This window comes from Ahaetulla prasina, chromosome 3 (assembly GCF_028640845.1).
Source record: "Ahaetulla prasina isolate Xishuangbanna chromosome 3, ASM2864084v1, whole genome shotgun sequence".
NCBI lineage: Eukaryota > Metazoa > Chordata > Lepidosauria > Squamata > Colubridae > Ahaetulla > Ahaetulla prasina.
Genome location: NC_080541.1, coordinates 18,937,165 through 18,957,689, shown reverse-complemented (window position 1 = coordinate 18,957,689; position 20,525 = coordinate 18,937,165). Strand labels below are relative to the sequence as shown.

The following is a 20,525-nucleotide window of genomic DNA, read 5'->3' as shown; positions in this document are numbered from 1 at the left end:
TAAATAAATAAATTGTAAAATGATATGGGTGATTTATTCAATGATTTTGATCCATCCCTAGTTTATTTATTTTTATTTATTTATTTTATTTGATTTTTATACCGCCCTTCTCCCGAAGGACTCAGGGCGGTGTACAGGCATAATAAAAAACCGGCAATACAATATACAGATTTAAAATACGATTTAAAAAACTTATTTAAATTAGCCCAATGATTAAAATTTACCCTACTAAAACCCCGTTTAAAATTAATAAATTTAAGATTAAAATCCTTATTATTCTTATTAAGGCTGGTTTCTAAACAGCTTTTCTAATGCCATAGTTTTCACTTCTCCATTTTTATTTATCTATCATGGAAAAAGATGTTGAGCATGAAAAAAAAAGGGGAGAGAAATGCTGTTTGCTCTTTCATCTTGATGAATCGCTCCTGTCTCCTTTTTGGCCCCTAGAGAGAAAATTAAAAAGAAAAATGGTTCATTTTTCACTTTATAAAAGGAGACGCAAAAAAAAACCCCAAATGATAAATGTATCAACATGAATCGTATCTTTTACTAATAACGAGTCCTACAGATCATAGTGAATACTATCCAGCAAGGAAATTAAGGATATTTTCCTATTAATGAAATTCTTCACACTCTTCTGAAGTGGCAGAAAAATTCAGTAGCGTGACAATCCCACTACCAGTTTTTATCTTATCTTTTTTGTAGGATCTCACACTCAAATGTGAGAGAGGCTAATCTGAGGGCCACCTCAGGACTAGCTCATTATCCCAAGGTAATGAAATGCTCCCGGTTCGGACCGGATCAGCCGATCCCGTACCGATGGCGGCAGGTGGTTCAGAGAACCGGTAGCAAAAATCCCTGCCCCCCCTCCCATGCCCGCTCAATTGCCCGGTCGTCCGCTTGTGCGCTTGCCACTTCTTTTAAAAAATGCTTTTAATTAGTATAAAAAAGAGGCTCTGACGATCACAGCTGAGCCACGCAATCATCAGAGCCTTTTTTTTACTTTTAAAAGCATTTTTTTTACAACCAGCCGAGTGCTGGTTTCTTTGCTGTTGATACTGTGTTTCCCCGAAAATAAGACTCGGTCTTATATTTTTGAGGTTCCAAAATAAGCACTAGGGCTTATTTTTGGGGAAACACAATTCAGGGTGATCAGCCCGGCAGGGCATCCCACTCCCAAGCATGCGCATAACAGGCAACAAGCGCATGAGGATTGATGATATTTGGCAACAGCTGCAGCCAACCGGTCCCTTGGTCGGTCCATTCTGGAGCTGCGCAGCCCCTGCAGGGCAGGTGAGTCGATTCCCTATCCAAGTAGCAGACAAAGGGTAGTGGCGTGGCGGAAAGGTAGGCAATCCAGACGTGCCGTGTGGCCCACGGGAGAGCCAAGAGTTGGTGGGCTGGAGTGGGCGGGGGACTATGGGAGGCTCATCTTCATGCAGCAGCAGCAGCAGCAGACAGAGGCAGAGGGAAGGGCAGAAGGCAGGTGATCCCAAAGTGTCACGCAGGATGCAGGCAAACCAAGAGAGGTGAAAACAAGCCTTCTGCAGTCACCCGGCTGCTCCAGCCCACCAACTCTCAGCTGCATGGCACATCCAGATTGTGTGCTCGCCACCTCCTGTGCTAGCCACGCCCATCTCCTCCAGTAGAGCTTATTTTTGAGGTAGGTCCTATTTTCGAGGAAACACTGTAGTTGATCCTAAAGCTACCACTTCAATACCTTCATTGTCAAGTCTAAGGCTGGCTGCTGTACCTATTGTCACTAGAAGGAAGTAATGCAATTCTCTTGCTTCATTTCTGTTTCATAGGCTATACAATCCAACTGCATTTTTCCTTACCGTTTCCCAAATTGGCATTCCAGTTCCCAATTGCAAGAAGCACCTCGCCTGCAAGCTCAGTTGGTTTCAGCTTGGATTGGTATAGCTGCCATCTTGACTTTTTGGATACCCCACCTCCCTAGGCAGACACTGCTGGGTATTAGGCTATCATTCTCTCCCACAATCCCCAGATACGTCTGTGAATGAGTAGGAGGCTTTTGGGAAAACAAAAATGGCAGTCAGGAGTTTAGAATAATACAGAAGAATGTGATTTTCTGGTGAGACCGCTCTATCTAGGCAACCTGGTCTACTCAACCACGGGATGAAGCACACTGCATCCGCTTAATCTTAACATTAAAAAAAACACTTAATCTATCCCCTGGTATAGCCAACAAAGTGAGGAAAGCCAGTAGTTAGAGGTTAATACATCGAGCTAATATTCAAGTAGCCCAGGTTCAAATCCCAGAAAAGGGTATGGCTAGCTGACAAGATCTAATAACTTTTTTGTTGTTGTTGTTTACATTTATATCCCGCCCTTCTCCGAAGACTCAGGGCGGCTTACAGTGTATAAGGCAATAGTCTCATTCTATTTGTATATTTTTTACTTTGTAAAAAACTTATTGCCCCCCCAACAATCTGGGTCCTCATTTTACCTACCTTATAAAGGATGGAAGGCTGAGTCAACCTCAGGCCGGGCTTGAACCTGCAGTAATTGCAGGCTGCTGTGTTCTAATAACAGGGTTCTTAACAACCTGAGCTATCCCAGCCCGGCTTGAAATAGATCTATACTAGTCTCCCTTTATTTCTTTGTCAGTAAAATATAAATTCAGCAGAAGAATGTGATGCTATCTTCCACCAAAGAGCCACTGGTTCTAATCCGGTGCAGTTTATACCATTTCTTCAAAACAAAACAAAGCACCCTCCATCTCCTTCCTTCTTATTTCTTTCCAAGGTCTTCAGGTGACGTGAAGATGTTGAGTGCCTTCAATTGCTTCAAACTCTTCAAATTTTTATTTAATTGTTTTTTTTGAATTATTTTCTCCCGTATTTGTGTTCCAATAATTCTTCAAGGAAGGAGAAGAAAGAAATGCTAATGTAATGCAATTTAGGGAAAGAAAGCTTTGAGGAGGTAGAAGAGGGGCATTTTATCTAGATCCTCGACTATTTTTTGTTGCAGGGGCATACCTTCATCTGCAGCCCCTTCCCAAATGCAGGTATGGGTCCCCATTGTCTCCATCAAATTAAGCTGTAAAATAACTGCAAGCTTTATCCTTAGAGACAAACTTATTCATTCATTTGCATTACAATCAGCAACCAGCTGATTTTTTGTTATTTCTTATTTTTTTGCTAATAGCAATGTCATCCTTTTCCTAAATAACAAGATCTTTGGAAAATATTATAATGATAGGCAATCAACACCCTCTTAACATAATCTTTCATTTAGGCAACTCCCCCGCGGAGCGTTCTCATCTTCTGCATTTATTTTGTGACCTATTTCCCACATTATTAACGGTCTTTTTATTTTTCTTCATTAAATTCATACAACTACATCAAAAATTGACAACAGGAGCTTTTGAAATAACAGACACACACTATTTCATTTGCGGCTTTCCTATAAAATAATAATCTGGGGAGATTTTTTTTTTTTCCCCTGCAGAAGTCTATTTAGGTACAGGTAGTCCTCGATTTACAACAGTTCATTTAGTGACCGTCCAAAGCTACAACGCCACTGGAAAAAAAGGGGCTTATGACAGGGGTGAAATCCAGCAGGTTCTGACAGGTTCTGGAGAACCGGTAACGGAAATTTTGAGTAGTTCGGAGAATCGGCAAATACCACCTCTGGCCGGCCCCAGAGTATCCTTCCCCTGCCACGCCCACCAAGCCACGCCCACAGAACCGGTAGTAAAAAAAATTGGATTTCACCACTGGCTTATGACCGTTTTTCATACTTACAACCTTTGTAGCATCCCCATGATCATGTGATCAAAATTCAGATGCTTGGCAACCAGTTCATATTTATGACTGTGCTGTGTCATCTGTCCCCTTCTGCGAGCTTTTGACAAGCAAAGTCAATGGGGAAGCCGGATTCACTTAACAACCATGTTGCCTTATTTTCAAGTGATACATGGACTGATTATTAATGTACAGTAATTTTTGAAGACATGAAATTAAAAAATGTAAAATGATATTGGGGATGCTCGACTGCCATTTCGGGAAGAAAAGGAGAGAGGAGTAGAAGGAGGGAAGAAAGTAGGTAGGAAAGAGTTGAGAAGGAGGAGGGGAATAAGAAGGTTAGATAGGGTGGAAGAAGGGAGGAGTGGAGAAGGAGGAGAGGAAGTAGTAAAGTGAAGGGGATGAAGGATGGGAAAGTAGTAGAGGGTAGAGAGGGAAGTTGTGTAGAAAGGAAGTGGCAGTCGGGCAGGCCTGAATTAGTAATAAATAAAAATTAATGATTAATGATGGATAATAGTTTGTACATAAATATGATGTTGAAAAATGGAAATAAAAAAAATTATTTATAAAAACAACCATGTTGCCAACTTATCAACTGCGGTGATTCGCTTAGCAACTGTGCTACGAAAGGTCATAAAATGGGGCAAAATTCACTTAACAAATGTCTCACTTAACAACAGAAATGTTGGGCTCAATTCTGGTCATAAATCAAGGACTACTTGTACTGGTAATGCTGCTGGAGCTGAGTGGACTTTAGCCAAGATACACACTATTTATTTATGATTGATTATATAATTCCATCTCAGTGGCCCCCAACTCCAGACCAATTCTGGCCAGCTTATTATATCGTGTTTCCCCGAAACTAGGACCTGTATAGATAATAAGCCCAGTTGGGCTTTCGAGTGCATGCGCTAAAATACACCCCCCCTTTCGAAAATAAGCCCTCCCTCAAATATTTAGGCGCATGCGCAGCTGCCGCACAAACAACACAATGTGAGGAGGCGAGGCTGGGTGAATCTGGCCTGCTGATCTCGGGCGGCAGTTGCAGCAGCTCTGACCCAATCCTCGCTGGTAATGGTGTAGGCAAGAACCAGCCACGCCGATCCCGCTTCATGGCTGTGCAGACAGCCCGCGCCGGCCACTTTTCTAAGCTCCAGTGCCAGGCCCCCTCCCCATAGTCCCAAATCAACAGGGCTAGGGCTGACAAAAGTTTTTTTGCAGCCCTCTTTTTGCAGCCACCACTAAGAGAAGTTGTTGTGACTTGTCCTCCCTCCTCTCCTCAGCCGGGCCCCTCCCATGGCCAACTGGACTTGTTATCAGACTCTGAGTCTGATAATGAAGATGAACGGCCTGTCATGCCTCCAGCCCCTGGCCCTGGCCCTGGATGTCAGGAATGAACAGATAAGCCCAAGACAGCTTACTCATAGAGTGTGTGTTCCTTCGATGCAGCCGTCAGAGCAGGAAGTCAGCCAAGTGGTGCAATTACCCGGACCTGCTCCCTCTGACCCCTCCCTTTCTCAGATGCCGACAGAAGAGACAGCTGAAGGGAATTCAAAGTGGGAGGATCCTCGCTTCCAGAGATCTGAGAGGCAACGTCAGCAGAAGGAAGGGAGGGGCAGGCCTGGATAAATGCTGAGTCATGGAGCCACACCCCACAGCCTATATAAAGGACCTGCTTTTGGCATTCCTTGAGTCAAGCAAAGTCTCATCTAGTTTGCTGAAGTCACAACTTGGATTCCTGCCTGCCCTGAGACATGTGAAAGGAATTTGGCAAAGGTGCAGAGGCTTCATGGCCACGCTTGATATGGACTTCCTAGACCCAGTCGTCGGAGGGGGAGGGGGACACGACAGAAGTGGCGCGCGAGGTAGGATATGCGGGAACGGCCTCCACAAGGCCGTTCCGCGTGGGTGGCAGGTGCGTGTGCGGCATGTTCTCCCACTTTGCCCCCCACCGCCTCGCCTCCTCACCTCATGCTGTTTGCACGGGAAGCAGCGAAAAAGCTGCCACGATTGCTGGAGGCAGCAGCCTGAGCAGTACTGGCGAAGCAGCTGGTCGGTGCTCTGGTGAAGCAGCCGGTCGGTGCTCCGGCACCAGTCCCCCTGCTGCAGGCCGAGGTTTAGGGGTTTCCTGCACCTCAAAAATAATAAGACACCCCCCCCCCCAATAATAAGGCCAAGGCCATATTTCAAGGGTCAAAAGAAATTAAGGCCCTGTTTTATTTTTGGGGAAACATGGTATAAAACACTAAGATAAATATAGTAAGATAAATTAAAATACAGTAAGGAAAATGAAACGACAAGTCCAGACAACTAAAATCCAAACATGTGCAGCGGGTGACCAACACCTGAAATAAGAAGTTCCATTCAGCCTATCCTAAGGCCTGGGAGAAGATCTGGGGATCTGCTGTACAGTCCTGAGTGATCCACCCTAGGCTTTCACCTCCCTTCTGTATGAAATCCTCTGCTGGAAATTGCTAACAATGGTCACTAAAAACCCTGCCCCTAATTGATGGGCATGCAATGCATGCAACATATTTTTAAAAAGGAATAAAGTTTTAATCTGTGGCTTGCATTCACCATCTTGAAGCCAATGTCCATCCACTCTTAATATTCTCTCTCCAGTCAACAATTAATTGAACAAGAAGATCAGGGGTGAAATGCTCTCAGTTCGGACTGGATCACCCAATCCGGTAGCGATGGCGGCGAGTGGTTTGGAGAACCGGTAGCAAAAATCCCTACCCCCCCCCCCCATGCACAGCTGAGCTGCGCGATCATCAGAGGGTTGTTTTTTTTACTTTTAAATGCACTTTTTCTTTGGCCGAAAAAATGTTTTTAAAAGTAAAAAAAAAGCCTCTGATGATCGCACGGCTCAGCTGGGATCATCAGAGCCTTTTAAAAGCATTTTTACAACCTCTTCTAAAGAGGTTGTAGAAAAAATGCTTTTAAAAATAAAAAAAAATTGGCCACGCCCACCCAGTCATATTACCACCACCACCAAGCACACCCACAGAACCGGTAGTAACAAATTTTACATTTCACCCCTGAAAAAGATGCTATGTGTTTTCTGAATTTCATAGCCAACTCATCCTGGGTGATAATAGTTATTCCCAGCCTAGACCCCAATAAAAATCAGAAAAAATAAACAACTTACAGCCTTTTCAACAGATTTAAACAAACTCATTATTCCTCCTCCATCTTTGGTATTACAGAAATCTCTTCAGTCCATTATTTAATCCCTTTTTAATGACCAAATCCATTATGATCACTTCACATTTTTCTATTTTCAACAAAAAGCCCATAAAAGTTTCAAAATAATATAATGGAATGGAATGGAATGGAATGGAATGGAATGGAATGGAATGGAATGGAATGGAATAGAATGGAATAGAATAGAATAGAATAGAATAGAATTTTTTTAATTTAATTTCTCTTGGTGCACATGCTCTCAGTGTACATAAAGGAAAAGATACCTTCATCAAGGTACAACATTTACAACACATAATGATAGTCATAGGGTACAAATAAGCAATCAGGAAACAATCAATATCAATATAAATCATAAGGATACAAGCAACAAAGTTACAGTCATACAGTCATAAGTGGAAAGAGATTGGTGATGGGACCAATGAGAAGATTAATAGTAGTGTAGATTTAGTCAATAGTTTGACAGTGTTGAGGGAATTATTTGTTTAGCAGAGTGATGGCATTCGGGGAAAAAATGTTCTTGTGTCTAGTTGTTCTGGTGTGCAGTGCCCTATAGCGTCGTTTTGAGGGTAGGAATTGAAACAGTTTATGTCCATGATGTGAGGGGTCTGTAAATATTTTCACAGCCCTCTTTTTGACTCGTGCAGTATACAATGCCTCAATGGAAGGCAGGTTGGTAGGAATTGTTTCTTCTGCAGTTCTAATTATCCTCTGAAGTCTGTGTCTGTCTTGTTGGGTTGCAGAACCAAACCAGACAGTTATAGAGGTGAAGCTGACAGAATAGAATAGAACAGAACAGAACAGAACAGAACAGAATAGAATAGAATAGAAATACTCTGATTTAATTGATTTCTAGATTAACGTACAGATAGTCCAGTTCATTTAGTGAGCATTCAAAGTTATAACAGCTTTGAAAAAAGTGACATGGACTCTTTTTCAGAGTTATAACCTTTGTAATATCTCTGGGGTCACCGATCCCCTTTTGCGACCTTCTGACAAGCAAAGTCAATGGAGAAGCCAGATTCACGTAAGATCCATGACACTAACAACTGCAGTAATTCACTTAACAATTGTGGCAAAAAAAGGTTGTGAAATAGGACAAAATTCACAAATATTTCACTTAGCAACAGAAATGTTGAGCTCAATTGTGGTCGTAAGTTGAGGACTACCTGTATATGGATCTCAGTTTCATTTTGAAACTTTCCAGGGTTCAGGTTTGCTATGCATAGAAATTGTTGTAAATATTTGGATTTTTTTCGGATGATCTGTTTCAAAAAGAAAGACAAACAGTGCACTTTTTTGTGTATATTCACGATTCCTGAATCTCCAGTCATTCTGGCCCTTTATATAATTCTCTCTCTACTTCTGTGCATTGGGGGTAGCTTTTTTATTAAAAAAATCAATTTATTATTGTACAACAACCTATCATTTGTAATCGTTTTTATGGCTGAATGATAGCACAGTGAATTTCCTGAAAAATTGATTTTGACACAATGTGATTTTAGGAATGAGATGCTCAACACTTCAAAACATGGTCTAAATGATATAAGTATGACGGATTACTAGCAAACACAAAGTTATGGATTGATACAAGCTTTAGCCAAAAGAAATAATGGGAAATAGGTCAAGAATTAAATCAGACTGATATAAATCAGAAAGGACAGCTCTTGCTCGAACTATTATTTGGTTGTACACTATAGAAAGGGAGATTCAAGGCCCTCTGCTCCATTTTTGGGGTTCCCTATTTTTAAACTTATGAAGAGCTGTCTGGTGTAGTGATGAAGGCATCAGGCTAGAATGTGGGAGAACCTGAGTTCTAGTCCTATCTTAGGCACAACGCTAGCTGGTGAACTTTATTTTATTTTTATTTATTTTATTTTTTTATTTTATTTATTTCGTCAAGCATGTATTTTATGACAGATACAAGTGTAAACATAATTATAAATACATGTAAAGAATACGAATAAATACGAATAAAAGAAAACATTAGGACAGGGATGGTAGGCCCGCTGGTGCGCTTATGCACACCCCTTACAGACCTCTTAGGAATGGGGTGAGGTCGACAGTAGACTGTCTAAGGTTTCTAAGTCACTTTCTCTCAGCTCCAGGAGGACGCCAATGGCAAACCATTTCTGAAAAAAAATTTCTATTGTTTTTCTTTTTTTCTTCCTATATATATATATATGCTTATACCTCCTTATATTTACTCATATATGTGTTTATATACTATATAATCTTTTTGTATGATACCTACATATATTGTTGTGACAAAATAAAATAAATAATAAAAAAAATAAAAATAAATTTCAAGTGGACTTTGACTAATCAGCTATTCCAGGGGGTCTCCAACCTTGATAACTTTAAGACTTGTGGACTTCAACTCCCAGAGTTCCTCAGCCAGCAAAGTTCCCAAATTAACCAACCAATATCGAATTCACTCTTCAGTGAGATTGATCTATAGCTTTTTATCCATTTATCTATAGCTGGACAGCTACTTAAAAAGGGGCCAACAGTGTGCAGCACCAGCCAAAAAAGCCAATACAATCCTAGGATGCAGTAACATAGGGATAGAATCAAGATCACGTGAAGTATGGTACTAGTACAGCTTTTCAAAACCTTAGTAAGTCCACAACTGGAATACTCCATCCAGTTTTGGTCACCACATTATAAAAAACGTTGAGACATTAGAAAAAGTGCAGAGAAGAGCAGCAAATATGATTAGGGGCCTGGAGACTAAAACCAGGGGTGAAATTCAGCAGGTTCTAACAGGTTCTGCAGAACCGGTAGAGGAAATTTTGAGTAGTTCAGAGAACCAGCAAATACCACATCTGGCTCACCCCAGAGTGGGATGGGAATGGAGATTTTGCAATATCCTTCTACTAGGAGTGGGGAGGGAATGGAGATTTTGCAGTATTCTTCCCCTGGAGTGGGTGGGAATGGAGATTTTGCAGTGTCCTTCCCCTGCCATGCCCACCAAGCCACGCCCACCAAGCCACACCATGTCCACCAAGCCATGCTACAAAACTGGTAGTAAAAAAATTTGGATTTCACCACTGACTAAAACATATGATGAACAGCTGCAGGGATTGGGTATGGCTAGTCTAGTGAAAAGAAGGACCAAGGGAGACATGATAGCAGTGTTCCAATATTTGAAGGGTTGCCACAAAGAAGAGGGAGTCAACTTATTGTCCAAAGCACCTGAAGCAGGGGTAGTCAACCTTTTTATACCTACCGCCCACTTTTGTTAGTAGTAAATTTTTCTAACCACCCATCGTTTTCACAGTAATGCGCTGTGTATTGTCATCTGCGCATGCCTCTAGTGCATCGTGGATTGGGTTGGGGGGGCGCCGGCTACCAGCTCTGCTTGTGTTGTGTCTCGCCCGCTTTCACCGCAGCCGGGGCCTTCTTATCTGCTTCTGAATGCTGAGGAATGTCCTAGTATGCCTCCCGGCCCCAGCCCTGGCTCCATGCCCAGACAGGCTGAGGAGGAAGAAATACCTCCAGCCCCCAGCTCTGGCTCCATGCCCAGGCAAACGGAGCAACTAGACCCCTCCCCCTCCCCCACAGCATGTGAGCCTGAGGAAGGTCAATTACCAACAGCTGCAGACTGGAGTGACCCTCGCTTCAGAAGAATTGATAGGCGGCGGCGACAGAAGGAAGGGAGGGGCAGGCCTAGATAAGTGCTGAGTCATGGAGCCACACCCCATGGCCTATATAAAGGATCTGCTTTCTGGCATTCTCTGAGTCAGGCAAAGTCTAACATATCTTGCTGAAGTCACTTTCTGGTCTCCTGCCTGCCTTGAGAACTTTGCTAGGACTTTGGCAGAGCTGCAGAGGCACGCCTGATTCGGATTTCCCTGACCCGGTCGTCAGCGGAGGAGTGGGACACGACAGCTTGTCTGTTACAACTGGGTGGTGTAGGGGGAGCTATTCTGGAATGAGGCTCTTTTGTTTGTGGTCACACTATTGTGCTATTAAGTTTCACTTACGTAACATAAACTAAACTTATGTCCGGGCGATACAAATAGTGTATTTTCAGAATTTTATGAAAACCTAATGAAAATGTTTTTAAATAATGCTATGAAATTTTTTTTTAAAGTCAATTAAATTTTTAAAAAGGAAAGTTCTTCAGTATTGGACAAAACCCCTACCGCCCACCATGAAAGCTGGAACGCCCACTAGTGGGTGGTAGGGAACAGGTTGACTACCACTGACCTGAAGGCAGGATAAGAAACAACAGATGGAAACAAATCAAAGAGATATCCAACCGGTTCTCTTCGGATTGCGCGAACCGGTAGCGGCGACTGCGGGAGGCTTTGCCCACCCACCCAGACGTAATGTACGACTACTCTGCATGCGCAGAAAGCCGTGCGCATGCGCAGGGGTGGCGCATGCAAGAGAACAAATAGGAAAGGTAAGTGAATCCCACCTCTGGATCCAACCTAGAACTGAATTTTTTTTTTTATAATACATTTATATCCCACCCTTCTCCGAAGACTCAGGGCGGCTTACAGTGTGTAAGGCAATAGTCTCATTCTATTTGTATATTTACAAAGTCAACTTATTGCCCCCCCAACAATCTGGGTCCTCATTTTACCTACCTTATAAAGGATGGAAGGCTGAGTCAACCTTGGACCTGGTGGGACTAGAACCTGCAGTAATTGCAGGCAGCTGTGTTTTAATAACAGGCTTCTTACAGCCTGAGCCACACCACGGCTCTTCAGTATTGGACAAAAGAGCAATCAACCAGCGGAACAGCTTGCCTTCAGAAGTTGTGGGTGCTCCAACATGGGAAGCCACCAGTCTGAAATGGTGTAGGAGTTGGATTAGAAGACCTCCAAGGTCCCTTCCAACTTTTATATTCTATATTCTATGTTCTTTTCAAATGTGCACAGAAGGATTGGCTTTTTTCCCACATTGTGGCTAGAATAGGAGTGAAATGCTCCCGGTTCAGATTAGAACGCCCAATCCGGTAGCGATGGCGGCGGGTGGTTTGGAGAACCGGTAGCAAAATCCCTGCCCACCCCCCATGCCCAGCTGAGCCGCGCGATCATCGGAGGTTTTGTTTTGTTTTGTTTACTTTTAAAAGCATTTTCTCTTCAGCCAAAAAAATGTTTTTAAAAGAAAGAAAAAGCCTTTGATGATCAGGCAAGTCAGCTGGGATCGTCAGAGGAGCCTTTTAAAAGCATTTTTTTACAACCTCTTCAGCCGAAGAGGCTGTAGAAAAAATGCTTAAAAAAAAAAGTTGGCCACACCCACCCAGTCACATTACCCCCCCATCAAGCCACGCCCACAGAATATTAACAAATTTTACATTTCACCACTGGGCTAGAAGTAGAGGTACAATGTGCCTGAAAACACAAAGCAGCTATTTTAAACAGCAACTCTAAGTCTCCTCTGTTGTAACTCATAGTAATACAAAACATGTGTGCACAAATATTGCGGGAGATCCTCAAGGAAATAGTGGTGACACTTAGCTTGATTTATTTCTTCTATTGCAGAGTATCAGGGGAGGTGACCTCAATTTCCTAACACAAATATAATTCACAAAAATTATCTAAAATGAAGTTGGAAATGTGGGACTCAATCTGTTCTGGGAATCCAACCGTTGACTTAACAAGTTTTATTAGGCACCCTGTCATGATAAATTCCCCTCATATGATTTATTGGTGTGGGATATAGAGGTAATCCTTGATTTATGACTGGTCATTTAATGACTGTTCACTGAGTTGTAACCGGCCTATAAAGGGGAAGTTATGACCCAGTTCCAAGTCCCGACAGTTGGTCATATTCTGGCATTCAGCAAAACAGCCACATTTATGACCATTTGTAATAAATAAATAAAAGTAATGTGCCATGGTCACATGACAGTGTTTTATGACATTTTGCAAAACCGGAATTTGTTTCCAGTTTTCGGCAAAATCGTGCGACAGCAGACAATGGGTCAGTGGTGAAATCTGAACTGGTTTACTACCGGTTCGCTGGCTGCGCATGCATGCTGTGCGCGCGCATGCGCAGTACTCACCAAATGCAAGGTGCGCGCACGGAGTGCATGCCAAAAGGAGGCATGGGGTAAGTAGAATAGCGCTTCGGCCAAATAGGTTGTAAAAAAAAATGCTTTTAAAAGTAAAAAAAGGCTCTGACGATCAGGCAGCTCAGCTGGGTTCGTCAGAGCCTTTTCTTCACTTTTAAAAACATTTTTTTACAACCTATTTGGCCAAATAGGTTGCAAAAAAATGCTTTTAAAAGTAAAAAAAAGGCTCTGACAATCGTGTAGCTCAGCTGTGATCGTCAAAGCCTCTTTTTTTAACTTTTAAAAGCATTTTTTAAAAGCAGCAGCAAGCAGGGAAGTGGGTGACTGGGCAATTGAGTGGGTATGGGCGGTGGGGGGCTGTGGGGGGCAGGGATTTTTGCTACCGGATCAGCCATTCCAGTCCAAACTGGGAGCATTTCACCCCTGCAATGGGTTCAGTTAATGACTGCTGTGTTTGTTTAACGATCACCACGTTCATTGAATAACCACTGTGTTCACTTAACGAGCACTACAAAAAAAAAATTTGTAAAATCAAGTCAGTCACATGACCAACTCAGTTTACAACCCTCACAACCTATGACCATAATGGGCAGGCTCTATTACGGCCGTATGTTGAGGACTATCTGTTTCATGTTACGTGATAACAGCAGTTAGGAGCACAGTGGGTTGCACGGTTAGGATGCTGGGTTGGAGGTTAGTTAGCCCACGTTCGAGACCTGAGTGCTGTTATGGGATGGGGTGAGCTCCCATCCTTTGCTCTAGCTGCTGTCGGGAACATGGAAGTTGCCCCCAACTGGGCATCCCCAGGGCAGCGGTGTTATCACTGGCTAATCCTTTCAACCTGGAAGTTCCTTGGTGCTTCTGACACAAGTGCAATAATAGCAATCGTTACCCTGACTTTGCATTTTCCATTTTGCATTTTAATGTCTTGTATGAACTCAGCCAAGGAGTGAAAGGTAACAAAGCAGGTGCCAGACTTTTAATACGTCTGAGAAAGATCAGTATGGGGAAAAAATGCATCTTGGGTATCGCCAAATGCAGGTAGTCCTCCAGTTATGACCATGAGTGAGCCCAAAATTTATGTCGTAAAGCGAAACATTTGCTAAGGGATTTTGCCCCAGTTTACGACTTTTCTTGCCACAGTTGTTATGTGAATCGTTGCATTTGTTAGTAACATGATTGTTAAGTGAATCCGGATTCCCCACTGACTTTGCTCGTCAGAAGATCTCAAAAGCTGATCACATGACCCCAGGACATGCCAACCGTCACAAATATGAACCACTTGCCAAGCATCTGAATTTTGAACATGTGACCATGGGGATGCTGCAATGGTCATGAGTGTGAAAAACGGTCATAAGTCACTTTTTTCCGTGCCGTTGTAACTTTGAATGGTCACTAAATGAACGTCTAGGACTACCTGTATGCCACTAGCAACGCAGGAAGAGGGAACAAGCGCTTGGTAAAGGAAAAATATATAATAAGCACTAATAGGCAAGGATCCTGTGTGAAAATTCATGGAAATTGGGAACTCTGCTGTGCAAAATTAAAAACATCTTAAGCAGAAGTGGGTTTCAAATCCTGCCACTACCGGTTTGCTCATGGACATGTGAGCGTTCATGTGATGCTTCTGCAAATGCGCAGAGACGTCCGGGTGGGTGGGTGGAGCCTCCCACTGCTGCTTCAGGTTCGTCCAATCCGAGGTGAACCGGTAGCAACCCACCACTGATCCTAAGGTATGTTGTTGCTGTGCAGGAATCATTGACTACAGAGTAGCACAGTCACTGCTTTCTGTCAACTAATCCTTTTGCTCTATCAGCTTTCAACAGCAAATGGCATTCTAATGGAAATTGCGATAATGCCGTCCTTTGGCAAGAATAACTCTGCCTAAAGTATGCAGCCAGAGGGTTACAATTAATTTTATTTTTCCTGCCTCTGGAATTCCGTGAAATATGAGAGCAAGCGTAGGCCCACTAAGTGCCCAAAGCGTTTTGGGATATTATGGATATTATGTTTTAATGATAAAGAAATGCATAACTAAAAAGAAGAAAATATTAGTGTCATTTTCACTGGTGTCAAGGTTCAAACAATGTTGCTTGCCATTTCCTCATCTAAAAAAGAGGTTCTGTTGCACAATGAATAAACTGCTACTTTTTCTTTGATCAGGAGCTGTGCTGTGTGGCTAACTTCGTCATTTATGTTTTATTGGGTTGGGTCAGGAAGAGGCATAAAGCCACTGTGCCATGGGTGGCTCAGGCTGTAATTAAACACAGCTGCTTCCAATTACTGCAGGCTCGAGTCCCACCAGGCCCAGGGTTGACTCAGCCTTCCATCCTTTATAAGGTAGGTAAAATGAGGACCCAGATTGTTGGGGGGGGGCAATAAGTTGACTTTGTATATAAATATACAAATATATAAATATATAAATATACAAATAGGATGAGACTATTGCTTTACACAATGTAAGCCGCCCTGAGTCTTTGGAGAAGGGCGGGATATAAATGTAAATTAAAAAAAACTGTAATAACTTGCCAACATTGTGCAATTGTTCATGCTGAGAATAATAGCAACCCTGCCTAATCAGACGTGGCCCAGTGTGGTCCAACATCTCCTCAGAAGGGCCCATTAGATGCCTCTGACCTGTTCAAAGCCCAGTGATGGACACATAACAGCTCTCTCTCTCTTTGCTCTTCTCTTGCAACTGACCTTTGGCCGCATCTGATCTGTCCTAGAATTAACACTGAATCTAAGAGTCCTTGATTGTCCTCCATGAATTTAAATTATTCTCATTTACAATTAGTAATTCGCCTTTCGAGTTAGTACAGGGTAGTCTTCGGTTTATAACTATTTGTTTAAGGACCATTCGAAGTTACAACAGCACTGGAAAAAGTGACTTATGACCGTTTTTCACACTTATGACCACTGCAGCATCACATGATTAAAATTCAAAGGTCTAGCAGAATGAAGAGGTGCAGCTACAATGAAATAGCAGTAGCAATAGCACTTAGACTTATAGACTGTTTTACAGTGCTTTACAGCCCTCTTTAAGCGGTTTACAAAGTCAGCCTATGGCCCCCAACAATCTGGGTCCTCATTTTACCGACCTCAGAAGGATGGAAGGCTGAGTCAACCTGGAGCCTGGTGAGATTCGAACTGCCAAATTGCAGTCAGCCGGCAACCAGCAGAAGTAGCCTGCAATACTGCAGTCTAACCACTGCACCACCACGGTTCATATGACGGACAGAAGGCAAATTGTCTAGCACCATTTGTGCTGGTGAAAGGCCAAGGTTTTTTTTATAGCAGCGGCCGCCAACCTTTTCGGCACCAGGGATCGGTTTCGTGGAGATAAGTTTTTCCACGGACCGGAGGGGGTGTGGTTTCACATGCTGCTTGCATCCCATGGATAGGGCGTCACTTGTTTGCGTGGCCCAGTTCCTGGCATGCCATGGACCAGCGCTGGTCCATAGACTGGGGCTGGGAATCCCTGCTTTAGGGAGCTTGGGAATGTTGAAGATGACTTTATGCATCCCTATCCCTGTGAAACTGTTAGAAAGCGGTCCTTTCACCAAGACAAGGAGGACTCAAGCTCCAAATGATGTTGCTAAGGCATGGTTGGGCCATATTTAGATGCAGGCCTTGAAAATCCCATACAGTAGATACTAAGAAGAATTCGATGTTTCAAGTGTACAGAATACAAATGATCACAAAATTATTTTTAACTTTTAAATTGTATGTGAAGCAGATGTGAAGCAGATGTGAAGCAGATGCTTACAGGACTCGACCTTGGTAAATCAGTCTGAAAGGTACTTATTACATTGGCATTGCTTTGAACCTTGTAGTTACTAATATAACAGCTTCTTTCTCTTTTCAATGCTTGCACTGATTTTAATTCTCCTTTCTCGTCTAAAATCTCGTTTAAAATTTCTGAGTATCTTACCATTTTACTGAGGTGTATTGTGTCTGGGTGTGTCATTGCCTCCAAGGTCGATAGCCAATTTGGGATTTTCATATAGTGGTGTTTTTTAATCTTTACCCAGACATTGTATAGAGAATTCCTTATTATATGCCTCTGAAAATATGAATGTGTTTTATTTTTACCTTCCCATAGAAACCCGTGCCAACCTAGTTGGAGATCATGTCTTTCTAATACTAATATTCTTTTGTTTTTGAGTTGAATCCAATCTCTTAACCATGTTAGCACGGCTGCCTGGTAGTAGAGCTCCCAGTCTGGGAGGCCGAAACTCCCGTGGTTCCTACTATCTTGTAACAGCTTAAATTTAATGCGAGGTTTTTTACCATATAAATTTGGATATTATTTGGTTTAGTTGTTCGAAAAAATTCTTCTCTAATCATTCCGGGATCGTCTGAAAAAGTTATAACAATTTGGGTAATATGTTTGTTTTAATTGTTGAGATTCTGCCAATTAGTGATATCTGTAATTTGTTCCAATTTTCCAAATCTTTTTGTATTTGTTTTATCAGTGTATTATAATTATCCTCTTTTATCATACTACATTTTGCTGACAGCCATATTTCCAGATATTTTTTTATTTTTTTATTTTTTTTGCTCTTAAAATTCCCATTTTCTCCTCTACTTCTTCATTTTATCTTTGGTTAAATTTTTGGCTATTATTTTAGTTTTCTCTTTATTTATTTTGAGCCCTGCCACTTTGCCAAATTGGTTTATGTCCTGTAATCCCGTCTCGAAGGGTTCTTCTATAATAAATGCCAAGTCGTCAGCGAAGGCCTGAACTTTATATTCTTGTCATCTCATTTTTAATCCTTCAATTTCTCAATTCCGTCTGATTTGTTGCAACAGTATTTCTATTGAACAAATAAATAACAGAGGAGATAAGGGGCATCCTTAGGGCTTTCTTTCTCTTTTCAATTCCGATTCAACGTTTCCAAATAAACAGCTGTTAATACGTAACTTTGGCTTTTGTACAGGTAGTCCTTGACTTATGACGACAATTGAGCCCAAAATATCCATTGCTAAGGGAGACAGTTGTTAAGTGAGTTTTGGCTCATTATGCCACCGTTGTTAAATGAATCACTGCAGTTTTTAAGTTAGTAACCCGCTTGTTAAGTGAATCTGGCTTCCCCATTGACTTTGCTTGTCAGAAGGTCGCAAAAGGAGATCACGTGACCCATGAACTGTCATAAATATGAGCCAGTTGCCAAGCATCTAAATTTTGATCCCATGGCCAGAGGGATTGCTGCAAAGGTCATAACTCTCTTTAGACACTTCTTCACTTCTTTCAGTGGCATTGTAACTTCGAATGGTCACTAAACAAATGGTTGTAAGTTGAGGATTACCTGAATCATAATCGTTTTTTGTTTTTTTTTAAATTTACCTGTTAAAAAGTCTTGCACATCAAATATTACATAGACTTTTGAGGCAATGCTAAATAACAGTACACAATTCAATGTCTTATCTCTTTTAAGGAAAAAAACTTCACACATTGAAAATTATCTCTAAGTAGATACTAATTAGTCACATCAATTAATGAATTGTTGTATTAAGTTTTGTTGATTAACTGATTCATCCCATCAATTAGTTACTAATTAGAAAGCCAGTACAAGGTAGTGGTTAAAGCTTCAAATTCAGAGTAGAGGACTTCAGATTCTGATTCATATTCAGTCGTAGAAGCTCCCTGGGTGATTTTGATTCAATCCAGTCTGCTTCACAGGGTTTTCGTTGTAGAGAAAAATATGAGGAGGAGCACAATGCAGGCAATTAAACAAGCAAGCAAACAAACAAATATATGTAGAGAACTAATTTTAAGAATGAACTAATTTTAAGAATGTGACAAACGTTGGCAATCAAAATCCATTAGAATTAATGCTTAACAATGTAGTGTTATTTTTTTTCACCCCATGGAGATGAATGACATCTCCAAAAGATCACACACACACACACACACACACACACACACACACACACACACACACACCTCCAATTAATAATGCAGCTTGAGAAAACCGTTAAAACACTGTTAACGCTACCTGTCACAGCATTGTGGCAAGGAGTTTTAGAAAAAGTCTTCTCTAGTTTATATATAGAAAGTGATAATAAATTCCTACCAGGTGGCTACAAATAGACGGGATTTGGTTCATGTTAAAAATAGAACAGAAGGAAGGGGAAGGACAGAACTGAGCCCAGGAACAAATAGAATCAGAATCATTCAAACAGGTCTGCCACATTTGCTGAAATAGATGAAATTGGAGAGTGGTAATGAAGCTGAACTACAAAGATGTGGGCTATAAAGATACAGCAAGAATACCAGATTTTCCAGGCTAATTCAGCCTCTTTGCTCAATTACTAATAAGGAGAATTGGCTCTTTTTGATACTGGGGACATTTTGACACTGCCTGTAAATTGCTATTTACAAAAACATTCTGCATGAGCTGGTTTCTGTTTCCTAAGATCTGTTCAAACACTTGCAATGTTTAGGAGGTCTTGGAGTCTATACAGGTAGTCCTCAACTTACGACCACAACTGAGCCCAACATTTCTGTTGCTAAGGGAGACATTTGTTGAATGAATTTTGCTGCATTTTATGACCTGTCTTGCCACAGTTGTTAAGTGAATCTCAGCAGTTGTTAAGTTAGTAACACAGTTGCTAAGTGTTGTGGTCCGCTGGCAGCCTGCGGAGCTGACAGCAGAGTCAGTCAGTGGGGGGGTTAGGGAGCAACATGGGCCAGTCCTGGAGTATGGGGAAGGCTTGGACGAGGGCTCTGCGTTGGAGGCAGCGATGGGGCCAGGACTATCTGGGAGTTACGTGCTGACTCTGGAGCCTCCAGAGCAAGGCAGAGGAACAGGGGCAGCCTGTTCCCAGTGCGCGCATGCACAGAGCTGCCAAAAGGCAAGAACAGTTAAGACAAAAGGGGGGACTCAGGAGTAAGGCTTGGAGATGATTGGCCCCTCCCATAAGACATAAAGGAGGAACAAAGGCATGTAAACCTTTGTAGGAAGCAACTTTGTTTATGCAGGTCAGTTTAGATTCTGAAGCTCCGTTTTGACTTTGTGCTCCGTGTGGCCTTGCAAAGCCAATTGCCAATTAGATCGTTGGCAGCGTGTCAAGGGAGATAAAGGTGGGTGCTTATTAGCCTTATCTCGAAGGACTGTGGCAGACTTCTGTCGGACTCTTTACAAACTATTTGTGATTCATCATAGGCTGGGAATGAACAGAATTCACAGCTGTTGAAATAAGAAGAGGGTTTTTGGGACTAATTGTGTGCTTTTTATTGTCTCAGGAAGCCTAGGTCAGAACACTAAGTGAATTTGGCTTCCCCATTGACTTTGCTTGTCAGAATTTTGAAAAGGGGGATCATGCGACCCCAGGACGCTGCAACCGTCATAAATATGAGTCCGTTGCCAAGTGTCTGAATTTGGCAATAACTCTAACCCTAACCTGAATCACGTGACCCTGGGGATGCTGCAATGATTGTAGGTGTGAAAAACGTTCATAAGTCACTTTTTTTCAGTGACTTCGTAACTTTGAATGGTCACTAAATGAAC

General features: G+C 42.0%; 1 long non-coding RNA gene across 1 annotated transcript; it reads right to left on the bottom strand.

Moving 5' to 3' along the window:
• Window positions 1-294: 294 nt before the first annotated feature.
• On the bottom strand, window positions 295-19,056 carry LOC131195868 (uncharacterized). The gene is made up of 3 exons (XR_009154563.1): window positions 19,011-19,056; window positions 1,839-2,032; window positions 295-443 (listed from the first exon to the last, which is right to left on the bottom strand). It is a non-coding gene; the product is annotated as an uncharacterized LOC131195868 (long non-coding RNA).
• Between the last annotated feature and the right edge of the window lie 1,469 nt (window positions 19,057-20,525).